This window comes from Ornithodoros turicata, chromosome 1 (assembly GCF_037126465.1).
Source record: "Ornithodoros turicata isolate Travis chromosome 1, ASM3712646v1, whole genome shotgun sequence".
NCBI lineage: Eukaryota > Metazoa > Arthropoda > Arachnida > Ixodida > Argasidae > Ornithodoros > Ornithodoros turicata.
Window position 1 is genome coordinate 66656609 of NC_088201.1, and position 23166 is coordinate 66679774.

Here is a 23166-nt window from a genome sequence, read left to right on the forward strand (position 1 = left end):
AACCATCCTTAATTGCGTTTTTCGAGCATTTTAACTCCGTACATCAGGCCATCGTTCACGCGTAACCTTTCTCAAGCATCAGTGCATTTTCTAGACGTGACTGTCTCTATACAGTCTGGTAAGCTGGTCACGAGTCCATGCAAGAAACCCACTGACAAACTCGTGACGCCCTGATAAGCCATCCATCGGTACTGTTCTGTTTCCTAGCCGGCGCGGTGCGAACCTGTGTATTTCACGGGAAGGACATGTGACTCGAAACAGAAGAGTACCTCGGAGTACCACAAAAGCGTAGAAAAGCGCGAGACGCGCTCCTAGCTTTCGCTTCCTCTGTGGAACTGTCGTGACCGCTTTCCTTCTCTTTTCCTCCCTTTACTCTTACCCCCCTTCTTAGTATTTCTTTATCTATGTTTTTAATTACTCATTTCTTCTAATTTCTGATCCTCTATACTTTCTCTGTTACTTCCCCTTCTCCCCCTCCCCTTTCACAAAGGAGTGAAACTTGCCGCCTTGTCTGAGCAGGCAGACCTCACTCCTCTTCCTTATAACATCGCACCACCACCACCACCACCAATCTAAATCAAGGCGCGCAGCGAGAGTCAGCGCATCCATGTAAACAATCGCACGTGGCCGGGTGCCACGGCCGTGACCAAGCGCGCCCATGCATTGGATAGGCCGGTAATCACACCAGTCATTCTAGCTCACCATAGCCGCCGTTCAGCACACCATTCGTTCTAGCTCACCATAGATATACAGTCGTCCCTCGTTAATATGGACACTTTCGTCCCCGACCAAAATCGTCCATAAACCGAATCGTCCATATTATCGAATACAAAGGAAATAACAAAAACAATGCTGAAGGTTTATTGAAAAAAAAAAAAAATCCCGAATTAGTGCCTGCTTGAAGGTATACTTCGTTGCACATTAGCAAAACGTCGGCAACACTAAAGCCTGCTGCTCATTGTCCTCAAAATTTGAGAGCCGTCTGTAGTGCAGCCTGAGCCATAGCAGACGTGACCGTTGGCTTGCCGTTGCAGAAGTCGTCGACGCCAGAGCGTGACAACTTCCCTTGGCAACTGTACGGCCTCTATTCTCGGAAGCTACCAAACGACTGCAATATGTTTAACTAAAGGTACAACTCCTTGCACCAGGATCAATTGCCCGTGGTGTTCGGAAGTCATCACGTCGTACAGGATTTTCCAGGCTCTTCATGTCCGCAAATAAGCATTTTCCTCTTATAGTTCTTGTGGACGGTTGCGAAGAAGAGGGCATAGCTCCCTACGCAACGGAACGTCCTTCTTTAAAAAATTATCCTGTTGAATGTGGGGAGATGCTTGCCATCCGCACCGATACCGTACATAATAACGAGACAAAAATACATGGACTACATATGGTTTGTACCGTTCTGGACAGTCTACTGTCCGAAAAGCGAGTTTTCATATTAACGAGACGAAAATGCATTGAAAAGTTTGGTGCCCACAAAAATCGTCCATAATTCGAGTTGTCCATATTAACGGGGTCCATATTAACGAGGCACGACTGTACACGTAATCTACTCTTGTCATTGTATGTTACTTGATCGCTTCCCCAGGCGCTGATTAAGACATCCGCCTGCTATCGCTTTTCAGCGCGCAAGAGATAATGAAAGGGAAAACTGCATGATAAGAAAATCAAAGTTGTTAATCTTAACAGAAGCATGGGAAAGGAGCTCTCAAGTCAATGGGAAAAAAAGAAAAAAACGTGAACTGAGCTATCATGCAAGTCGGGCAACTTTGCAATCTTATTTGCGCAGGTAACCAGTCCTCGTAGCCCACCATAACCTTTGAGCAAAGTGCTTGCGCATCATCAACGTCGACGCGAACAGTCGTCCCATTTGAACAAAAGACGGAAACCTGCCTTTCTTTCCGCAAACAATGGCCACGTCCTCAAAACGTGCTTGCGAAGGCGGGGGCATTTCACCGTTTTACAGGGTCCACGGGATTTTGGCCAACTGTAGCCTGACATGCAGCAGAGTGTTTCCCATATCCGAACGATTCCTTGTACCTAGTTCTTGGCGTGGTGAGTCTGTTTCCAGTACAAAACTGATACTAGCTCGCATCAATACAGCAGAGGATAGTATTTGTGTTCACATCGCTATCAACGGGACGCGAATGCGGTGGTCCGCGAAGACCATCAATCTTACGCCATATGTTAAGGAGCGCAACCTGCTTCAAATCTTCCACGGCGAAAACTTTGGCAGGAGAAGGATGGAAATATTAGTTGAGTGTGCGGAGCGTGCCTCTACAGCAGAACTTTTACAGCTGCCACCAAACAAAAGCATCATGTCAGTCGAAAAAAGCAAGTCGATGATATCGAAGTCTATCAAAAGCAACCACGACCACGACGTTGCCATAATGACAGATGTGGTGTGCCTCAACTGCCCCTTGAGCAAGACAAGGATTGAGGTAAGAGATGAATATAGGTGTTTCGGGAATCAAAACAACAACTTTATCTTGGTGGTGATTATTGTGTTTTCTTCCGAATCATGTTATGACACACTACGTAGAGGGTCTAGGATGAGCACAATGCCGACGGACAACAAAGAGTATAGTTTGCATGACAGTTTTTGCATTTTTCGATGTGAGCCACATGAATGAAACAATCGTCGTGTGTTCTGAAGTATGTCATGGATACATCACGAGGGTTACGGTGCAATGTGTGTCGGTAGACTATGACCCTTTGGCTCCCTTTGTAACGTTTTATCGTTCGCGCACATAGACTTAGATGTACATGTGACCGGTTGTGACTCTCTATCAATGTGCGACCCAAGGGGGCTGCGAAACGGCTTCTCTATCGCTAATCTCAAGTAACATGTCCCTTGTTTGAGAGCAGCGAAGTTGAATACATGTACGTATCCGCGAGGCAAGCGCGTGCGAAGTGGCGCCTCTTTTGTGCACAGGACACGAAGAAAAGGAAATGGAGCCGTCGAGCGCGTTTGTGAGTGAAGGTGTTCCTCGATTTCCGCCGTACTCGTGCGGTAGTGCTTGCTGGCGAGGAAGCAGAAACAGGCATTCGGATGGGACGCGATCGCACCAATCGAGCAAGAAAGTACTTTACGTATGACATCACAACAAAGTCCGTCTGTATCATGCGCTTCAAGAAAGGAGAATACCTATTTGAACAGACAGTAACCTGCAGGAGCCAGGAGCTACCAATTTCACAGCTGCCTATTAATATTAAATACCATGTATGCATATAAACGGGTTTACATTTTGCAGCATTGATTTTTTTTTCTGGGAAAGAATATGTCTACCAGGGGAACCTGTTAAAACCGGTATGAACCGTTATTTTTTTGCTCCGGAGCAGAACCGGTACCGGACCGTTTATGATAGAACCGGAACGAAAACCGGAACGAAAAACGTTTCGGTTCGACACCCTGGTTATAGTACGGTTCCCACATGAAAAAGGATGATTTCATAACAAATAATGTTGTGTACGTCACGAACACTAGCGTAGTATTCGGAATGGGAGAGTCTCAGTCACGGGACTGCAAGCTACGTTCTCACTGTCGGGCGGACGCTTCGAAGCTGGGGAGGGCGAACGGCGAGAGTATCGGCACTTACTTACGCCGTAGTCTCGAGATATACGGGCGAGAACGAGACAAGCGAGATTTTTTCCCGATGAATGCCGGCACAGTACCCCCTGAATCGGCCCAGGCCGCATACTAACCCAATGTATTCCACTCCTCCTGCTGTCCTATCTACATCCGTCCACATCTGTACGCCGCTCATAGCCACCATTGCTTCGCGGTGCTAACACGAAAAAAAAAAAAAAAAGCGAGATTTTCAAACGCGCTACGAGGCAATCGTTTGTCTTTAATCGCCATGGAATTACATTGTGAAGCATTGTGAACATTGTGAAGCACCGCAAACACAGAGACAAGAAGGGGACAAACATAAGGCCGGAGAATGATACAGATAAAATGGTTAAAAAGCAAGCGAGCTGGTGGCTAAGATCCAGTCTCGGGTTTTCGTCATGGATAAGGTCGGAGCTTATGGTTATCCCTTTCGTCTTGTCTTTGTGTCACAATTTAGCACGTGGGAAGCGCAGCGGAAAATAAACACGTGACCGGAAAAGGAAACGGACCGTCGTTCTCTTCTTTGCTTCGATTGGTCGATCACTGACGTCCGGCGGTCGTGAGCCGCGAAAGGAGCGACTGCTTGTACGACCAACTCGCGTAGCTGAGTGGTTAGCGCGCTGGCCATGTCACGTCGAGACTAGGAGGTACCCGGGTTCGAATCCAAGTGTCGGGTGTGCTGTCTGGGGTTTTTCCTGGGTTTTCATCAGACGCTGTCAGACACAGTGTTGCCAAATCTCATTCGCAGGAAGTCGCTAGTGGCGGCCCGAAAAGTCGCTAAAATTGAAACTGAAAGCCGCTGCCGCTATTGTGCCCTTTTTGTTCGTTGCATGTTATGAAAGAATATGGTGACAGCCCTACCAAGATGATTCAGCGAATGAGCGCAGTCGATGGCCGAGAGAGAACATGAAAAAATGGGCATGAGTGGTTTAGAATGAGAGAAAGTAAATGAAATTCGGCACCTTGAACATCTTCTGCACAACTTTTTCTCGTTTTGTCACCGGAGGCACTGTTTATTGCCTGCAAAAAGTTCCGATGCCTTCTCGTGTGTTTGCGACCTGCTTGTTGAGAATTGACTATGAATGTGTTGGGGTTTTTGTTTTGGCTTGTACTGTTTTGTTGGCTTATTGGCTGTTGGCTTGTACTGGCTTGTTGTTTTGGCTTGTGACGAAGGAGGAAGAGGAAGACGCAAGCTCGCTCGAAAGCGCACGGGGAATAACACCTTTTTTTGTTGTTCTTAACGTTGTAGAACGAGTAGGATGGCTCGGAGCAACTGCCTCTAATAAACGGATTTTGGAAGAAGTTCGTCCATCTCGCCTTAAGGTTCTGCCACAAAGAAAAGTTGGTGCCGTAACCCGGGAGTAGCCGAACGTCAGCGACATATCATCGAAATCAACGTGATAGACGACTACGTGGACCAGCCTTGCAATGGAACGTCTGAAGCGGAAGCGAGGTGCGATTCGAGCAGCTGCAACGATACTTATTGACGGAATACAACAACTACTCGACGGACCACATTCACCCAGCCTCAGAGGTGATCTTCAGGAGAAGCTAGATCTCCTGAAAGTAAAAGAAACTGCGCTGGAGGAGCTGAATCTCGCCATTGAAGAAATGGTATTGGACGACAAAGTCTACGACGAAGAGATTGCAGGCTCCCAGACATACCAGGACAGGATATGCGTAGCGAAATCCCGAGCTGTACAAAAACTGAACATGGAATACGGCCGAGAACTTGCTGACGGATCGAGAAGACATGGCCAAGGCGGGGGAGATTACAGCACACTGGAGACTACAGGTAGCGGTACGAGAACCGTTACAGTGAAGCTGCCGAAATTGGAAATCCCACGATTTAACGGCGACCTCCGGAACTGGAATAGTTTTTGGGACCAATTTGATTCTACGATAAACAGCAATCAGTCAATTGCAAAGGTGGACAAGTTCAAGTATCTGCGTAGCTACCTCACTGACAAAGCTGCAACGGCGGTGAGTGGACTGTCGCTGACTGCAGAGAACTATGACATCGCTTTGGACTTGTTGAAAGAAAGGGTCAGCAAGAAAAGTCTCATCATCGATGCGCACATGTCACGCCTGTTGACTCTGACTCAAGTCAGCGACTCCAGTCAAGTAATGAAGCTCCGCGAGCTGTATGACGCCGTCATGACTGGTGTCCGCTCTCTTGAAGCTCTCGACGTTGCGCAAACGTCTTACGGTGTTCTCCTACTTTCTGCGCTAAGGAAGGCTGTTCCCAGCGACCTCAACCTTGAATACGACCGGAAACACCTCGATGGGGAAGAGGATTTGACCTCGTATTTAGAGTTCCTGAGAATTGAAGTATCCAGTCGAGAGAGAGTTTACGACACGACCACAAAACCCGAAGGACGCAAGGGTATGACCGAGAAGCAGTGGCAGTGGCCACAGAAGCCTCCTCCGACCGGGGCTGCATTGACTGTTGCTGCAGAGACAACAAAATGCATATTTTGTGAATCCAACGAACACACTTTGGAGAATTGTGACGCTCCAATTTCGATTCAAGAGAAGAAAGAGAAACTGAAATCCCAAATGGCGATGTTTTCGCTGCGGCCGACAGTATCATCGTTCGAGGGATTGTAGGAATGCCAGCAGACTTGGATGTCTTAAATGCGGAAGACGCCATCTCACCGTTATGTGTGATCCGATAAACCAGCCTACTTCCGTGGAGTCTTCAGCCTTGGCTACGTCGGCAAGCTTAAGCACTGCAAGTTCTGCTGGTGTCACCATACTGCTCCAAACCCTTCGAGCCTGGGCGGAAAGTGAGACCGAACGGCAATTGGTTCGTGTGCTTCTTGATGGCGGAAGCCAAAGATAATTTATCAAGCAATCACTCTCGAAGAAACTCAACTGTCAACCAGTAGGGGAGGAACAAATATCGCTGTACACCTTTGGAACGGAATGCGCCAGACAGAGGAAGTGTCGTCGGGTTCAGATTTGGCTCCGAAGTCAGTACGACAGAAATGAGCTACGTATAGAAGCATTGGAAATGCCCGATATTTGTAACGACGTAATGCAACTACCAAGCACGGATTTGGTTTCCAACCTTCATCGGGCCGGAATGCGTGTGGGTGACCTTTCTGTTGGAAACGTTCATTGTGAGCCTGGCATCGGTATACTTGTAGGCGCCGACTATTACTGGCGGACCGTTACTGGCGAGATACAGCACATCAGCGAGGACCTGGTAGCGGCAAACACTGTTTTTGGATGGACAGTACAGGGCCCATCGTCTTCAAGTTCAACTACAATATGTACGAACGTAGGAGTCATGCGGGTAAACGTCGAGTCTCAAGAAACGGAATTGTGCAATGAATTACGGAAATTTTGGGACTTGGAACATATCGGGATTCAGACGGACAGCAACCCGATGCATCAGGACGCCGTGTTTCAAGCTTTCAAGTCGACCATGAAGAACGTGAGCGGCAGATATCAGGTCGCACTGCCGTGGAAGACTGTGCACCCGTATTTACCGTCAAACGAAGAAGTAGCAAGGAAGAGGCTCTTTTCTTTAACGAAACAAATTACCAAGAATGAACACATGGCTGCCGAGTATGACAAGGCGATCAGACAGTATTTAGATGATGGTCATGCAGAAAAGGTTCTTCTCCCTCATGAAGTGGATGGGCCAACATATTACATGCCCCACCATGCCGTTGTCAAGCACGAAAGGGAAACCACCAAAATGCGCATCGTTTTCGATGCCTCTTCCAGTGCTCCCGGTTGTCCCTCGTTGAACGACGTTTTGGATTCTGGACCAAACCTTAATCCTGACTTGCTGGCAGTACTAACGAGGTTCCGAAAACAACGGATTGGAGTCGTTGCTGACATTGAGAAGGCTTTTCTCCAGATTTCCTTGAACAAGACTGATCGTGACGCCTTTCGGTTTTTTTGGTATGCTGCGACGCCGAAACGTGATGTCACCGAACGAGAAATTGAGGTCTGGAGGATGACCCGTGTCCCATTTGGAGCCTCATCCAGTCCCTTCATTATGGCTGCTACGCTTCGTTGTCATTTTGAGAGTACTTCTTCGGCAGATCCATCTCTGAAGTCCCTGTGTGAGACGTTGAACGAGAGTTTCTACGTCGACTATTTGGTGACGAGCGTTGCCACACGGAATGAAGGGGAGCGGTTTTCCAGAGATGCTAACGAGGTCGTCAGGACAGCTGGAATGAAGCTACGAAAGTGGACGACGAACTCGCCGGATCTACAGAGTGAGTTCAGGAGAAGCAGCGAACAAGACGCGGAGGCTAATTCTCATTACAAGTCAAAAAAGGTTTTAGGACTCAGCTGGAACACCGCAACGGACACACTTCTGCTTTCCATGGACTCTCTTGTGAAATTCATCACCTACAAGACGGACACCAAGCGCTGCCTGCTGCAAGCAACCGCAAGAATTTTTGATCCTTTGGGGTTCCTTGCACCATACACTATCAAGGCGAAGATTCTTTTCCAACGAGTATGGGAGCAAGGACTCGGATGGGATGATCTACTGCCAGATGATCTCCTGTCTGAATGGCTGCGGTGGACGAAAGGGATCCCGGACGTTGCTCAAATAGCCGTACCCAGAGCACTTATAACCGAGGGACCAACAGCGAAGCACTCTGTGCATTGCTTTTGTGACGCTAGTATTCAAGCATACGGCGCCGTTGTGTACCTGAGGACGGAAACGGATGCCGGCACTGTCAACGTGAAGATTATAGCTGTGTCGCGACGTGAAAAAAAGAGTCGAAGACAAGCAGCAGGAGAAATAGCCAGTTTACTGGCAAGAGCGCGACTAGAATGAACGCAGGTGAAGATGATGCGTGCCGACGAGCTTGGCTGGTCACGAGGGCGTGGCCTAGCATCGTCGTCAGCTACAGGTACCCCCTCCCTGGACCGTATGCCGGCGAGGTATGAGACGGACAGAAGGTAGGCCGGGTGCCCAATGTACCGAACGTGACGGATGCACCGGTGAGGGCGGGCAGGGGGACGGGGCACGATAAGCCTCGGGCACCGGGGTGATGGCAGGCAAAAAGGCAGGCTTGACACGATCCACCGAGACCACCTCGAGCCGGTTAGGAAGCCTAATGGTGATGGTCTTCGCTTGACGAGAGTGGACGGGAAAAGGGCCGTCGTACGGGGGTTGGAGAGGTTTACGAACCGCGTCGTGCCGCAGAAACACATGGGTTGCGGAATGAAGAGCCGGATGAATGAAGACTGGACGGGACGAAGAGGACCGTGTGGGCAGTGGTCGCAAGTCAGCACAGTAAGACTGCAGGCGAGTGGCGTAGTGAAGAAGGTCAGGAGCGGGTTGGGCGAGAGTTGCATGGTCGAAGAATTCTCCTGGTAGTCTTAACGGCGCGCCATACACGAGCTCAGCAGGTGAGACAGGTGCGTCTGTCTTGATGGCAGCCCTGACGCCAAGGAGAATTAGTGGCAGGCGTTCCACCCAGTGGCTGGGGTCGTCATGTGAGCGCAGGGCGGTCTTCAGAGTGCGGTGGAGCCGTTCTACGAGGCCGTTGGCGCAAGGGTGATAAGCCATCGTCTGTCGATGTTGGGAGCCGAGAAAACGGCACATCTCTGCGAACAGACGGGAGGTGAACTGGCGGCCTCTGTCGGTGGTAATCGTAGCGGGCGCGCCGTAGCGGGCCACCCAAGTGTCGAGGAAAACGCGCACCACCGTGTCAGCAGTTATGTCGGCGATGGGAATGGCTTCCGGCCAGCGGGTGAAGCGGTCAATGCAGGTGAAAAGGTAGGCTTTGCCGGCAGATGGGGGAAGGGGACCCACCAGGTCCAGATGAACCTGACGGAAACGAGCATCGGGTGTAGGAAACGGTGATGGAGGCGAAAGTGTGTGGCGCTGAACTCTTGAGCGCTGACAGGCCAAACATAGGCGGGCCCAAACGCGGACGTCTCGGTTTAGCGAGGGCCAGACAAAGCGAGCCGCAATGAGCTTTTGAGTGGCCTTGATTCCTGGGTGGTGCAGGGAGTGAAAAACGTCGAAGATGTGTCGTCGAAAATCTTGCGGAATGAGGGGTCGTGGGCTGCCGGTGGAAACGTCGCACAGCAAATGGTAAGGCGTTCCAGGGAAGGGAATTTTGTGGATGGACAGAGATTGTGGACAAGCAATGAGGTCTTGTCTCACGATGTGAGCATGATCCTTGCAGAATCCGAGCACAAATTTGGTGACGCCGTCCACCGCGATGTCGGGCTTTCGAAGAAGGCCGTCGATTTGCTTCAACTTGAAATCTAGTCCTTTCTCGGCGACCACTGCCTCCGACGGAACACCGGAATCTTTGAGGTCCCGTCGCCAGACGCTTTGCTGCGTTCCATATCGTCTCCCGAGGGAAGTTGAAAATGCGTTTCGCACAATGTGCAAGAGAGCGGGCAATGTGGGTTACGAGAAAAATGGGCGTCAATCTGTTACGGTCAACGCGCGCGTTCTGACTTGCCGTCTTTGTCAGCCGATATGTGGTATCTTGACGGCAGAGAAGAGATAAACTTGTTGTACTCGCGAAGCAGGATATGCTGGGGTTCGACGGTCAGCAAGCGTTTAAAGTCCACCGTTGCATGCCTTGCTTTTGGAGGAAGGCTCCGACGTTCGGGTCACCAGTTGTCGCGACGTGAAGAAAAGAGTCGAAGACAAGCAGCAGGAGAAATAGCCAGTTTACTGGCAAGAGCGCGACTAGAATGAACGCGGGTGAAGATGATGCGTGCCGACGAGCTTGGCTGGTCACGAGGGCGTGGCCTAGCATCGTCGTCAGCTACAGGTGCTAAGGCTAGAGTAGCCCCGCTGAAGCGCGTTACGTTGCCACGTTTGGAGCTCCTTGCAGCGCTGATCGGAGCGCGGCTAACTCACTACATTGTCGGTGCACTCCACGTTGAACGCTTCCCTGCGATATTTTGGAGCGATTCGAGTGTAGCGCTCTGCTGGATCAAGGCCAATGCAAGTCGATGGAAACCCTTCGTTGCAAACAGAGTAGTAGAAATACAAGGCCTTTACGATCACTCTACATGGCACTACTGTCCAGGGGAACAAAATCCTGCCGACCTACTCACGCGAGGTGTTTTACCCAGGCAACTGCAAAACAATGAATTTTGGTGGACTGGACCAAAATGGTTGTCATCCATTGACATGGTCGGCTCGGTACCAGAGCCCAGAGCTCCTGGAACACCCACAGACATCGTCAATACTGAAGCGAAGGCGGTGGAAGTTACAGTTGCGGTTGTAAAGGGGGATCAATGTGCTCTCTTCGACTTCACCTGGTAGCGGCAAACACTGTTTTTGGATGGACAGTACAGGGCCCATCGTCTTCAAGTTCAACTACAATATGTACGAACGTAGGAGTCATGCGGGTAAACGTCGAGTCTCAAGAAACGGAATTGTGCAATGAATTACGGAAATTTTGGGACTTGAAACATATCGGGATTCAGACGGACAGTAACCCGATGCATCAGGACGCCGTGTTTCAAGCTTTCAAGTCGACCATGAAGAACGTGAGCGGCAGATATCAGGTCGCACTGCCGTGGAAGACTGTGCACCCGTATTTACCGTCAAACGAAGAAGTAGCAAGGAAGAGGCTCTTTTCTTTAACGAAACAAATTACCAAGAATGAACACATGGCTGCCGAGTATGACAAGGCGATCAGACAGTATTTAGATGATGGTCATGCAGAAAAGGTTCTTCTCCCTCATGAAGTGGATGGGCCAACATATTACATGCCCCACCATGCCGTTGTCAAGCACGAAAGGGAAACCACCAAAATGCGCATCGTTTTCGATGCCTCTTCCAGTGCTCCCGGTTGTCCCTCGTTGAACGACGTTTTGGATTCTGGACCAAACCTTAATCCTGACTTGCTGGCAGTACTAATGAGGTTCCGAAAACAACGGATTGGAGTCGTTGCTGACATTGAGAAGGCTTTTCTCCAGATTTCCTTGAACAAGACTGATCGTGACGCCTTTCGGTTTTTTTGGTATGCTGCGACGCCGAAACGTGATGTCACCGAACGAGAAATTGAGGTCTGGAGGATGACCCGTGTCCCATTTGGAGCCTCATCCAGTCCCTTCATTATGGCTGCTACGCTTCGTTGTCATTTTGAGAGTACTTCTTCGGCAGATCCATCTCTGAAGTCCCTGTGTGAGACGTTGAACGAGAGTTTCTACGTCGACGATTTGGTGACGAGCGTTGCCACACGGAATGAAGGGGAGCGGTTTTCCAGAGATGCTAACGAGGTCGTCAGGACAGCTGGAATGAAGCTACGAAAGTGGACGACGAACTCGCCGGATCTACAGAGTGAGTTCAGGAGAAGCAGCGAACAAGACGCGGAGGCTAATTCTCATTACAAGTCAAAAAAGGTTTTAGGACTCAGCTGGAACACCGCAACGGACACACTTCTGCTTTCCATGGACTCTCTTGTGAAATTCATCACCTACAAGACGGACACCAAGCGCTGCCTGCTGCAAGCAACCGCAAGAATTTTTGATCCTTTGGGGTTCCTTGCACCATACACTATCAAGGCGAAGATTCTTTTCCAACGAGTATGGGAGCAAGGACTCGGATGGGATGATCTACTGCCAGATGATCTCCTGTCTGAATGGCTGCGGTGGACGAAAGGGATCCCGGACGTTGCTCAAATAGCCGTACCCAGAGCACTTATAACCGAGGGACCAACAGCGAAGCACTCTGTGCATTGCTTTTGTGACGCTAGTATTCAAGCATACGGCGCCGTTGTGTACCTGAGGACGGAAACGGATGCCGGCACTGTCAACGTGAAGATTATAGCTGTGTCGCGACGTGAAAAAAAGAGTCGAAGACAAGCAGCAGGAGAAATAGCCAGTTTACTGGCAAGAGCGCGACTAGAATGAACGCGGGTGAAGATGATGCGTGCCGACGAGCTTGGCTGGTCACGAGGGCGTGGCCTAGCATCGTCGTCAGCTACAGGTACCCCCTCCCTGGACCGTATGCCGGCGAGGTATGAGACGGACAGAAGGTAGGCCGGGTGCCCAATGTACCGAACGTGACGGATGCACCGGTGAGGGCGGGCAGGGGGACGGGGCACGATAAGCCTCGGGCACCGGGGTGATGGCAGGCAAAAAGGCAGGCTTGACACGATCCACCGAGACCACCTCGAGCCGGTTGGGAAGCCTAATGGTGATGGTCTTCGCTTGACGAGAGTGGACGGGAAAAGGGCCGTCGTACGGGGGTTGGAGAGGTTTACGAACCGCGTCGTGCCGCAGAAACACATGGGTTGCGGAATGAAGAGCCGGATGAATGAAGACTGGACGGGACGAAGAGGACCGTGTTGGCAGTGGTCGCAAGTCAGCACAGTAAGACTGCAGGCGAGTGGCGTAGTGAAGAAGGTCAGGAGCGGGTTGGGCGAGAGTTGCATGGTCGAAGAATTCTCCTGGTAGTCTTAACGGCGCGCCATACACGAGCTCAGCAGGTGAGACAGGTGCGTCTGTCTTGATGGCAGCCCTGACACCAAGGAGAATTAGTGGCAGGCGTTCCACCCAGTGGCTGGGGTCGTCATGTGAGCGCAGGGCGGTCTTCAGAGTGCGGTGGAGCCGTTCTACGAGGCCGTTGGCGCAAGGGTGATAAGCCGTCGTCTGTCGATGTTGGGAGCCGAGAAAACGGCACATCTCTGCGAACAGACGGGAGGTGAACTGGCGGCCTCTGTCGGTGGTAATCGTAGCGGGCGCGCCGTAGCGGGCCACCCAAGTGTCGAGGAAAACGCGCACCACCGTGTCAGCAGTTATGTCGGCGATGGGAATGGCTTCCGGCCAGCGGGTGAAGCGGTCAATGCAGGTGAAAAGGTAGGCTTTGCCGGCAGATGGGGGAAGGGGACCCACCAGGTCCAGATGAACCTGACGGAAACGAGCATCGGGTGTAGGAAACGGTGATGGAGGCGAAAGTGTGTGGCGCTGAACTCTTGAGCGCTGACAGGCCAAACATAGGCGGGCCCAAACGCGGACGTCTCGGTTTAGCGAGGGCCAGACAAAGCGAGCCGCAATGAGCTTTTGAGTGGCCTTGATTCCTGGGTGGTGCAGGGAGTGAAAAACGTCGAAGATGTGTCGTCGAAAATCTTGCGGAATGAGGGGTCGTGGGCTGCCGGTGGAAACGTCGCACAGCAAATGGTAAGGCGTTCCAGGGAAGGGAATTTTGTGGATGGACAGAGATTGTGGACAAGCAATGAGGTCTTGTCTCACGATGTGAGCATGATCCTTGCAGAATCCGAGCACAAATTTGGTGACGCCGTCCACCGCGATGTCGGGCTTTCGAAGAAGGTCGTCGATTTGCTTCAACTTGAAATCTAGGCCTTTCTCGGCGACCACTGCCTCCGACGGAGCACGGAACACCGGAATCTTTGAGGTCCCGTCGCCAGACGCTTTGCTGCGTTCCATATCGTCTCCCGAGGGAAGTTGAAAATGCGTTTCGCACAATGTGCAAGAGAGCGGGCAATGTGGGTTACGAGAAAAATGGGCGTCAATCTGTTACGGTCAACGCGCGCGTTCTGACTTGCCGTCTTTGTCAGCCGATATGTGGTATCTTGACGGCAGAGAAGAGATAAACTTGTTGTACTCGCGAAGCAGGATATGCTGGGGTTCGACGGTCAGCAAGCGTTTAAAGTCCACCGTTGCATGCCTTGCTTTTGGAGGAAGGCTCCGACGTTCGGGTCACCAGTTGTCGCGACGTGAAGAAAAGAGTCGAAGACAAGCAGCAGGAGAAATAGCCAGTTTACTGGCAAGAGCGCGACTAGAATGAACGCGGGTGAAGATGATGCGTGCCGACGAGCTTGGCTGGTCACGAGGGCGTGGCCTAGCATCGTCGTCAGCTACAGGTGCTAAGGCTAGAGTAGCCCCGCTGAAGCGCGTTACGTTGCCACGTTTGGAGCTCCTTGCAGCGCTGATCGGAGCGCGGCTAACTCACTACATTGTCGGTGCACTCCACGTTGAACGCTTCCCTGCGATATTTTGGAGCGATTCGAGTGTAGCGCTCTGCTGGATCAAGGCCAATGCAAGTCGATGGAAACCCTTCGTTGCAAACAGAGTAGTAGAAATACAAGGCCTTTACGATCACTCTACATGGCACTACTGTCCAGGGGAACAAAATCCTGCCGACCTACTCACGCGAGGTGTTTTACCCAGGCAACTGCAAAACAATGAATTTTGGTGGACTGGACCAAAATGGTTGTCATCCATTGACATGGTCGGCTCGGTACCAGAGCCCAGAGCTCCTGGAACACCCACAGACATCGTCAATACTGAAGCGAAGGCGGTGGAAGTTACAGTTGCGGTTGTAAAGGGGGATCAATGTGCTCTCTTCGACTTCACCTGGTAGCGGCAAACACTGTTTTTGGATGAACAGTACAGGGCCCATCGTCTTCAAGTTCAACTACAATATGTACGAACGTAGGAGTCATGCGGGTAAACGTCGAGTCTCAAGAAACGGAATTGTGCAATGAATTACGGAAATTTTGGGACTTGGAACATATCGGGATTCAGACGGACAGTAACCCGATGCATCAGGACGCCGTGTTTCAAGCTTTCAAGTCGACCATGAAGAACGTGAGCGGCAGATATCAGGTCGCACTGCCGTGGAAGACTGTGCACCCGTATTTACCGTCAAACGAAGAAGTAGCAAGGAAGAGGCTCTTTTCTTTAACGAAACAAATTACCAAGAATGAACACATGGCTGCCGAGTATGACAAGGCGATCAGACAGTATTTAGATGATGGTCACGCAGAAAAGGTTCTTCTCCCTCATGAAGTGGATGGACCAACATATTACATGCCCCACCATGCCGTTGTCAAGCACGAAAGGGAAACCACCAAAATGCGCATCGTTTTCGATGCCTCTTCCAGTGCTCCCGGTTGTCCCTCGTTGAACGACGTTTTGGATTCTGGACCAAACCTTAATCCTGACTTGCTGGCAGTACTAATGAGGTTCCGAAAACAACGGATTGGAGTCGTTGCTGACATTGAGAAGGCTTTTCTCCAGATTTCCTTGAACAAGACTGATCGTGACGCCTTTCGGTTTTTTTGGTATGCTGCGACGCCGAAACGTGATGTCACCGAACGAGAAATTGAGGTCTGGAGGATGACCCGTGTCCCATTTGGAGCCTCATCCAGTCCCTTCATTATGGCTGCTACGCTTCGTTGTCATTTTGAGAGTACTACTTCGGCAGATCCATCTCTGAAGTCCCTGTGTGAGACGTTGAACGAGAGTTTCTACGTCGACTATTTGGTGACGAGCGTTGCCACACGGAATGAAGGGGAGCGGTTTTCCAGAGATGCTAACGAGGTCGTCAGGACAGCTGGAATGAAGCTACGAAAGTGGACGACGAACTCGCCGGATCTACAGAGTGAGTTCAGGAGAAGCAGCGAACAAGACGCGGAGGCTAATTCTCATTACAAGTCAAAAAAGGTTTTAGGACTCAGCTGGAACACCGCAACGGACACACTTCTGCTTTCCATGGACTCTCTTGTGAAATTCATCACCTACAAGACGGACACCAAGCGCTGCCTGCTGCAAGCAACCGCAAGAATTTTTGATCCTTTGGGGTTCCTTGCACCATACACTATCAAGGCGAAGATTCTTTTCCAACGAGTATGGGAGCAAGGACTCGGATGGGATGATCTACTGCCAGATGATCTCCTGTCTGAATGGCTGCGGTGGACGAAAGGGATCCCGGACGTTGCTCAAATAGCCGTACCCAGAGCACTTATAACCGAGGGACCAACAGCGAAGCACTCTGTGCATTGCTTTTGTGACGCTAGTATTCAAGCATACGGCGCCGTTGTGTACCTGAGGACGGAAACGGATGCCGGCACTGTCAACGTGAAGATTATAGCTGTGTCGCGACGTGAAAAAAAGAGTCGAAGACAAGCAGCAGGAGAAATAGCCAGTTTACTGGCAAGAGCGCGACTAGAATGAACGCGGGTGAAGATGATGCGTGCCGACGAGCTTGGCTGGTCACGAGGGCGTGGCCTAGCATCGTCGTCAGCTACAGGTACCCCCTCCCTGGACCGTATGCCGGCGAGGTATGAGACGGACAGAAGGTAGGCCGGGTGCCCAATGTACCGAACGTGACGGATGCACCGGTGAGGGCGGGCAGGGGGACGGGGCACGATAAGCCTCGGGCACCGGGGTGATGGCAGGCAAAAAGGCAGGCTTGACACGATCCACCGAGACCACCTCGAGCCGGTTGGGAAGCCTAATGGTGATGGTCTTCGCTTGACGAGAGTGGACGGGAAAAGGGCCGTCGTACGGGGGTTGGAGAGGTTTACGAACCGCGTCGTGCCGCAGAAACACATGGGTTGCGGAATGAAGAGCCGGATGAATGAAGACTGGACGGGACGAAGAGGACCGTGTTGGCAGTGGTCGCAAGTCAGCACAGTAAGACTGCAGGCGAGTGGCGTAGTGAAGAAGGTCAGGAGCGGGTTGGGCGAGAGTTGCATGGTCGAAGAATTCTCCTGGTAGTCTTAACGGCGCGCCATACACGAGCTCAGCAGGTGAGACAGGTGCGTCTGTCTTGATGGCAGCCCTGACGCCAAGGAGAATTAGTGGCAGGCGTTCCACCCAATGGCTGGGGTCGTCATGTGAGCGCAGGGCGGTCTTCAGAGTGCGGTGGAGCCGTTCTACGAGGCCGTTGGCGCAAGGGTGATAAGCCGTCGTCTGTCGATGTTGGGAGCCGAGAAAACGGCACATCTCTGCGAACAGACGGGAGGTGAACTGGCGGCCTCTGTCGGTGGTAATCGTAGCGGGCGCGCCGTAGCGGGCCACCCAAGTGTCGAGGAAAACGCGCACCACCGTGTCAGCAGTTATGTCGGCGATGGGAATGGCTTCCGGCCAGCGGGTGAAGCGGTCAATGCAGGTGAAAAGGTAGGCTTCGCCGGCAGATGGGGGAAGGGGACCCACCAGGTCCAGATGAACCTGACGGAAACGAGCATCGGGTGTAGGAAACGGTGATGGAGGCGAAAGTGCGTGGCGCTGAACTCTTGAGCGCTGACAGGCCAAACATAGGCGGGCCCAAACGCGGACGTCTCGGTTTAGCGAGGGCAAGACAAAGCGAGCCGCAATGAGCTTTTGAGTGGCCTTGATTCCTGGGTGGTGCAGGGAGTGAAAAACGTCGAAGATGTGTCGTCGAAAATCTTGCGGAATGAGGGGTCGTGGGCTGCCGGTGGAAACGTCGCACAGCAAATGGTAAGGCGTTCCAGGGAAGGGAATTTTGTGGATGGACAGAGATTGTGGACAAGCAATGAGGTCTTGTCTCACGATGTGAGCATGATCCTTGCAGAATCCGAGCACAAATTTGGTGACGCCGTCCACCGCGATGTCGGGCTTTCGAAGAAGGTCGTCGATTTGCTTCAACTTGAAATCTAGGCCTTTCTCGGCGACCACTGCCTCCGACGGAGCACGGAACACCGGAATCTTTGAGGTCCCGTCGCCAGACGCTTTGCTGCGTTCCATATCGTCTCCCGAGGGAAGTTGAAAATGCGTTTCGCACAATGTGCAAGAGAGCGGGCAATGTGGGTTACGAGAAAAATGGGCGTCAATCTGTTACGGTCAACGCGCGCGTTCTGACTTGCCGTCTTTGTCAGCCGATATGTGGTATCTTGACGGCAGAGAAGAGATAAACTTGTTGTACTCGCGAAGCAGGATATGCTGGGGTTCGACGGTCAGCAAGCGTTTAAAGTCCACCGTTGCATGCCTTGCTTTTGGAGGAAGGCTCCGACGTTCGGGTCACCAGTTGTCGCGACGTGAAGAAAAGAGTCGAAGACAAGCAGCAGGAGAAATAGCCAGTTTACTGGCAAGAGCGCGACTAGAATGAACGCGGGTGAAGATGATGCGTGCCGACGAGCTTGGCTGGTCACGAGGGCGTGGCCTAGCATCGTCGTCAGCTACAGGTGCTAAGGCTAGAGTAGCCCCGCTGAAGCGCGTTACGTTGCCACGTTTGGAGCTCCTTGCAGCGCTGATCGGAGCGCGGCTAACTCACTACATTGTCGGTGCACTCCACGTTGAACGCTTCCCTGCGATATTTTGGAGCGATTCGAGTGTAGCGCTCTGCTGGATCAAGGCCAATGCAAGTCGATGGAAACCCTTCGTTGCAAACAGAGTAGTAGAAATACAAGGCCTTTACGATCACTCTACATGGCACTACTGTCCAGGGGAACAAAATCCTGCCGACCTACTCACGCGAGGTGTTTTACCCAGGCAACTGCAAAACAATGAATTTTGGTGTACTGGACCAAAATGGTTGTCATCCATTGACATGGTCGGCTCGGTACCAGAGCCCAGAGCTCCTGGAACACCCACAGACATCGTCAATACTGAAGCGAAGGCGGTGGAAGTTACAGTTGCGGTTGTAAAGGGGGATCAATGTGCTCTCTTCGACTTCACCAAGCATAGTTCCTTCCTTCGTGTACTACGGATAACAGCGTGGATCAAACGGTTTATTTTGAATTGTCAACGACCACATGAAAAAGTATCTGGGCCTCTCCTTACTGAAGAAATAAATGAGGCAGAAAAGTACTGGATTCGTCAGGTTCAACGTGAATGTTTCTCAGACGAATACGAAGTCCTGGCCAGTAACGGTGGAAGGATATCCTCAACTTCTCCGCTTCTTAAACTATCCCCCTACTTGGATCAAGATGGAATCCTTCGTTTGAAAGGAAGACTTCAAGAGAGCGACGGATATGCATCGCAGAAGCAACCGATTATTTTACCGAAACATCACGACTTCACAAAGAAGTTAATAATGCGTACGCATCTTCGTTTGCTTCATGGAGGTGTACGAGACACGCTTGTTGAGCTACGTGAGACATACTGGGTCATCAGTGGTAGACAAGCGGTGAAGGCTATGCTTCATCGTTGCATGACGTGTCAAAAGTGGCGCGCGAAGCCTGCGGAAGAGCCAATGGCACCACTCCCGAGGGATCGAGTTACCAAGGACGAACCTTTTTCAGTGGTGGGAGTTGATTTTGCCGGGCCTCTCTACTACAAGGGTGCTACCACTGATTGCAAGTCCTACATAGTAGTGTTTACCTGCGCCATCACGAGAGCTGTTCACTTGGAAATCGTCACGGACCTGAGCACGGCGACATTTCTGCTAGCTTTTCGGAGGTTCGTGTCAAGAAGGGGTGTCTGTCATACAGTTTATTCGGACAACGCGCTGACCTTCAAACGCGCATCTAAAGATCTTCGGCAGTTATGGAGCTCACTTCGTAGCGAAGAAGCCAAAAATTATTTCTCCAGCATTCGACTTCATTGGAAATTCATTGTGGAAAGGGCATGGTGGGGAGGATTCTACGAGAGAATGGTGCGGTCGGTCAAGACATCTCTTCGAAAGGTTCTTGGAAGGAGCAGTTTAACACTTCCTGAACTCACCACAGTGCTCACCGAAACTGAAGCGACTATCAACTCCCGACCGATTACTTTCGTCTATGCGGAATCAGAGGAGCCGGAGCCATTGACACCGTCGCACCTTTTAATTGGAAAACGGCTGACGCGACTGCCACCCTTCGTCACTTCAGCGCAGTTGCCTACTGGAACTCAGCAGCGACTGCAGAGGGCAATGCGGTACCGCGAGTCGCTACTGGAACGGTTTTGGCGAAGGTGGCGGAGTGACTACTTACAGGAACTACGGACTGCTCATTGGCAACGCGTTTCAGGCTCAACTGGCTTACAGACCGACACGTTGGTTCTCCTGAAGGAAGATAGGGTCCCTCGCGGCCTATGGAAGATCTGTCGAATCGTAAAGACGTTTCCAGGTAGAGACGGACATGTCCGTTCATGTGTCGTGCAACTTCCGACCGGTGGAACTTTAAGGCGTGCAATACAGCACTTGTTCCCATTGGAGATCCAAGAATGAGCAAGCTCATTGCGGGGGAGTGTGTTGAGAATTGACTATGAATGTGTTGGGGTTTTTGTTTTGGCTTGTACTGTTTTGTTGGCTTATTGGCTGTTGGCTTGTACTGGCTTGTTGTTTTGGCTTGTGACGAAGGAGGAAGAGGAAGACGCAAGCTCGCTCGAAAGCGCACGGGGAATAACACCTTTTTTTTTTTGTTGTTCTTAACGTTGTAGAACGAGTAGGATGGCTCGGAGCAACTGCCTCTAATAAACGGATTTTGGAAGAAGTTCGTCTATCTCGCTTTAAGGTTCTGCTACACTGCTTGTCTGACAACCTCGCATAAATCTCACGCTTGCAATATAGGTGCACAGCACCCTTTTGTCAGTCTTTGACTGGACGAAGCTATCCCTTGAATACTAGCAGCATCACCCAGCTCTTGCGGTATTTCTGATGAGGCATTTTGGAAAGCGTTTGCGTCTAGGCCACTCCGTGGTCTAGGCCACGTGGCGCGTCAGAAATGGGACAAACTGGAAACAGCTCAAAGAAACTAGCGCTGCGAAGAACAACGAAACTGCACCACTGCACGCTGCAGGGAGCACGCTGAGAGATTTCCGTTACAGGCGATTGGCCCTGAGGAGTTAGGGCCAGCGAAAAGTGGCGCGATTTCATATATTATTATTCGCTAGAGCTTGTCGGCCACTGAATTGTGACAGGAAAATCACGATTCTTCCTGACTTCATGAAGGAATATTTGTGTCGCTAAAAAATCGCTGGACATGTCAGAAAGTCACCAAAAAATCCGCTAATCCCAAATACAAAATTTTGTTGCTAAACAAACCCCGGAATCCCCTAAATTTAGCGACTTTTCCCCAAATTTGGCAACACTGGTCAGGCATATGTCGGCACAGTTCCCTTAGAAGGCGACGCAGGACCCAGAGCTTTAGTCGTGACGTTGCCCACCTCTGTGAGGCCGACAACGGCGAACTCTTACAGACGCACCACCGCTGCTTGCTTGGACGGCGTCGGAAAGCAGGCCCCGGGTGAGCTGTATGCGATCCTTTCTATTGTTATATTAGGAGAGGATCCCCAAGACGAGAGCCGAAATAGAGGTGCCGTTGGAGGCGCTCGACCGAGAGTGGGAACGTATATCTTAAGAATATTATTCAGTGTGCTTTTTCTTTCTTTCGTCGCTAAAAGTGGATTCAGATTGGTGTGGTAGTTGGGGTGATATAGTACTAACACTAACGTAATTCCTACTCCGATCTATTCGAGGTACCATGTCGAGGTCGTCTCTGCCATCATCTGCAATGTTTTGATGGACTGTCTTATTTGGAAAACAACGAGAGCGCTTGTGGACGGGCGTGGCGTTGCCCAATCTGCAACGTCGTCGTCGACGACTCAGACCTTGTAATCGACCAGCTTTGGCTCAACATGCTTGAGGAAGTGCCGTCCTCCTGCACAGATGTGGAACTTCATGAAGACGGTACCTGGGCGGCCGTAAACGCCAATGACTGGTCGGTCATAACGGTGGACGACTCGCCGGTGCCATTGAAGCGGAGGAGACTAGACGAGACAATTGATTTAACGGACGAAGTTTAACGCGATGAGGCGTGATATCTATATGTATCAGTATGTTTTAATGTAAGTAGGTATAATGTAATAGTGCTCTAGACGTTTTAAAGTGTAGGTCTTCGTATTTTAAAGGGTTGCAACAAGACGAAAAACAATGTCAAGCGACCGGATGAATAAATTAGTAACGGTTAGAAACATTTATTGTATTTTAAAGGGTTAAACATCAAAGTACATTTATTTTGTTTTTATTCAGACGTGACGTTGAATGACTACAATAAAGAAATATACAAGATGGCTGTTTGCGTCGATACGAACTTGGGACGGGTCCTTCATAGCGAAACGAGCCCCATCCAGAGGGCTCCGACTGCAATCGAGGGATTTCTCTGTTTTTTTTTAATGCTATTAGTTTTGGGAATCGCGGGGCATTTCTTTCAGGATTTTTTTCCAAACAAATCGCGGCACGCTGATTCCGAGATTACGATAAAAGAGACAGCGCGCATACACAGCCTTTGAATAGCAACTCTCACGTTTCCTCTGTGCATTTTCTGTGTGCATCTCCCTGGCGCCTCGTGTCAACATGTCAACGAAAACGCTCGTCATAACTGGGTAATTTCTATTCTTTTCTAAATATTAGACACTTTTTATAGAAAAGCTGATGAGCCTTTTCGCATGTTTCCTGAAATAAGAGGCTTAGTTTTAAGGACAGCTTAGTCGTCACGCATTGTGCCGATCGATTTATTTCATGCTGGCTCCAAGGATGACGTCCAGCTTCGAATTAGAAAACTGAGTCTCTGAAGTCAGAAACCTGGCAGGAAACAGGAAGTGAATAACGTAAATTGCAGAGTTTGAGTGAATAATAAAGACAAACACAACATTTAAGCATCATCAACGCCCAAGCAATGATGGGCGATTTCATCTCGGTTCAGGAAAGGCTGCCCGCTTGTGTTTTCCGGTATTCGTCATTATTTTTTATGAATATGGAACGTCAACCCGCGTGAACAACAGCACGTTCCCAATGAACTGCGCTCCCCCTGCACTTCGAGATCACCTCAGTTAAAGTGCATCAGCAAGTGTGCGAGAAGACGAAAAAGGGTACAAGGCGGTTACTAACACAGGGTACCTCACGT

At 50.7% G+C, this 23166-nt stretch overlaps 1 long non-coding RNA gene across 1 annotated transcript; it reads left to right on the forward strand.

Annotated features, from left to right (window-relative positions):
- Positions 1-1701: 1701 nt before the first annotated feature.
- LOC135378356 (uncharacterized) lies at positions 1702-22335 on the forward strand. Its single transcript, XR_010418338.1, has 2 exons — positions 1702-2441; positions 21740-22335. It is a non-coding gene; the product is annotated as an uncharacterized LOC135378356 (long non-coding RNA).
- The last annotated feature ends 831 nt before the right edge of the window (positions 22336-23166 follow it).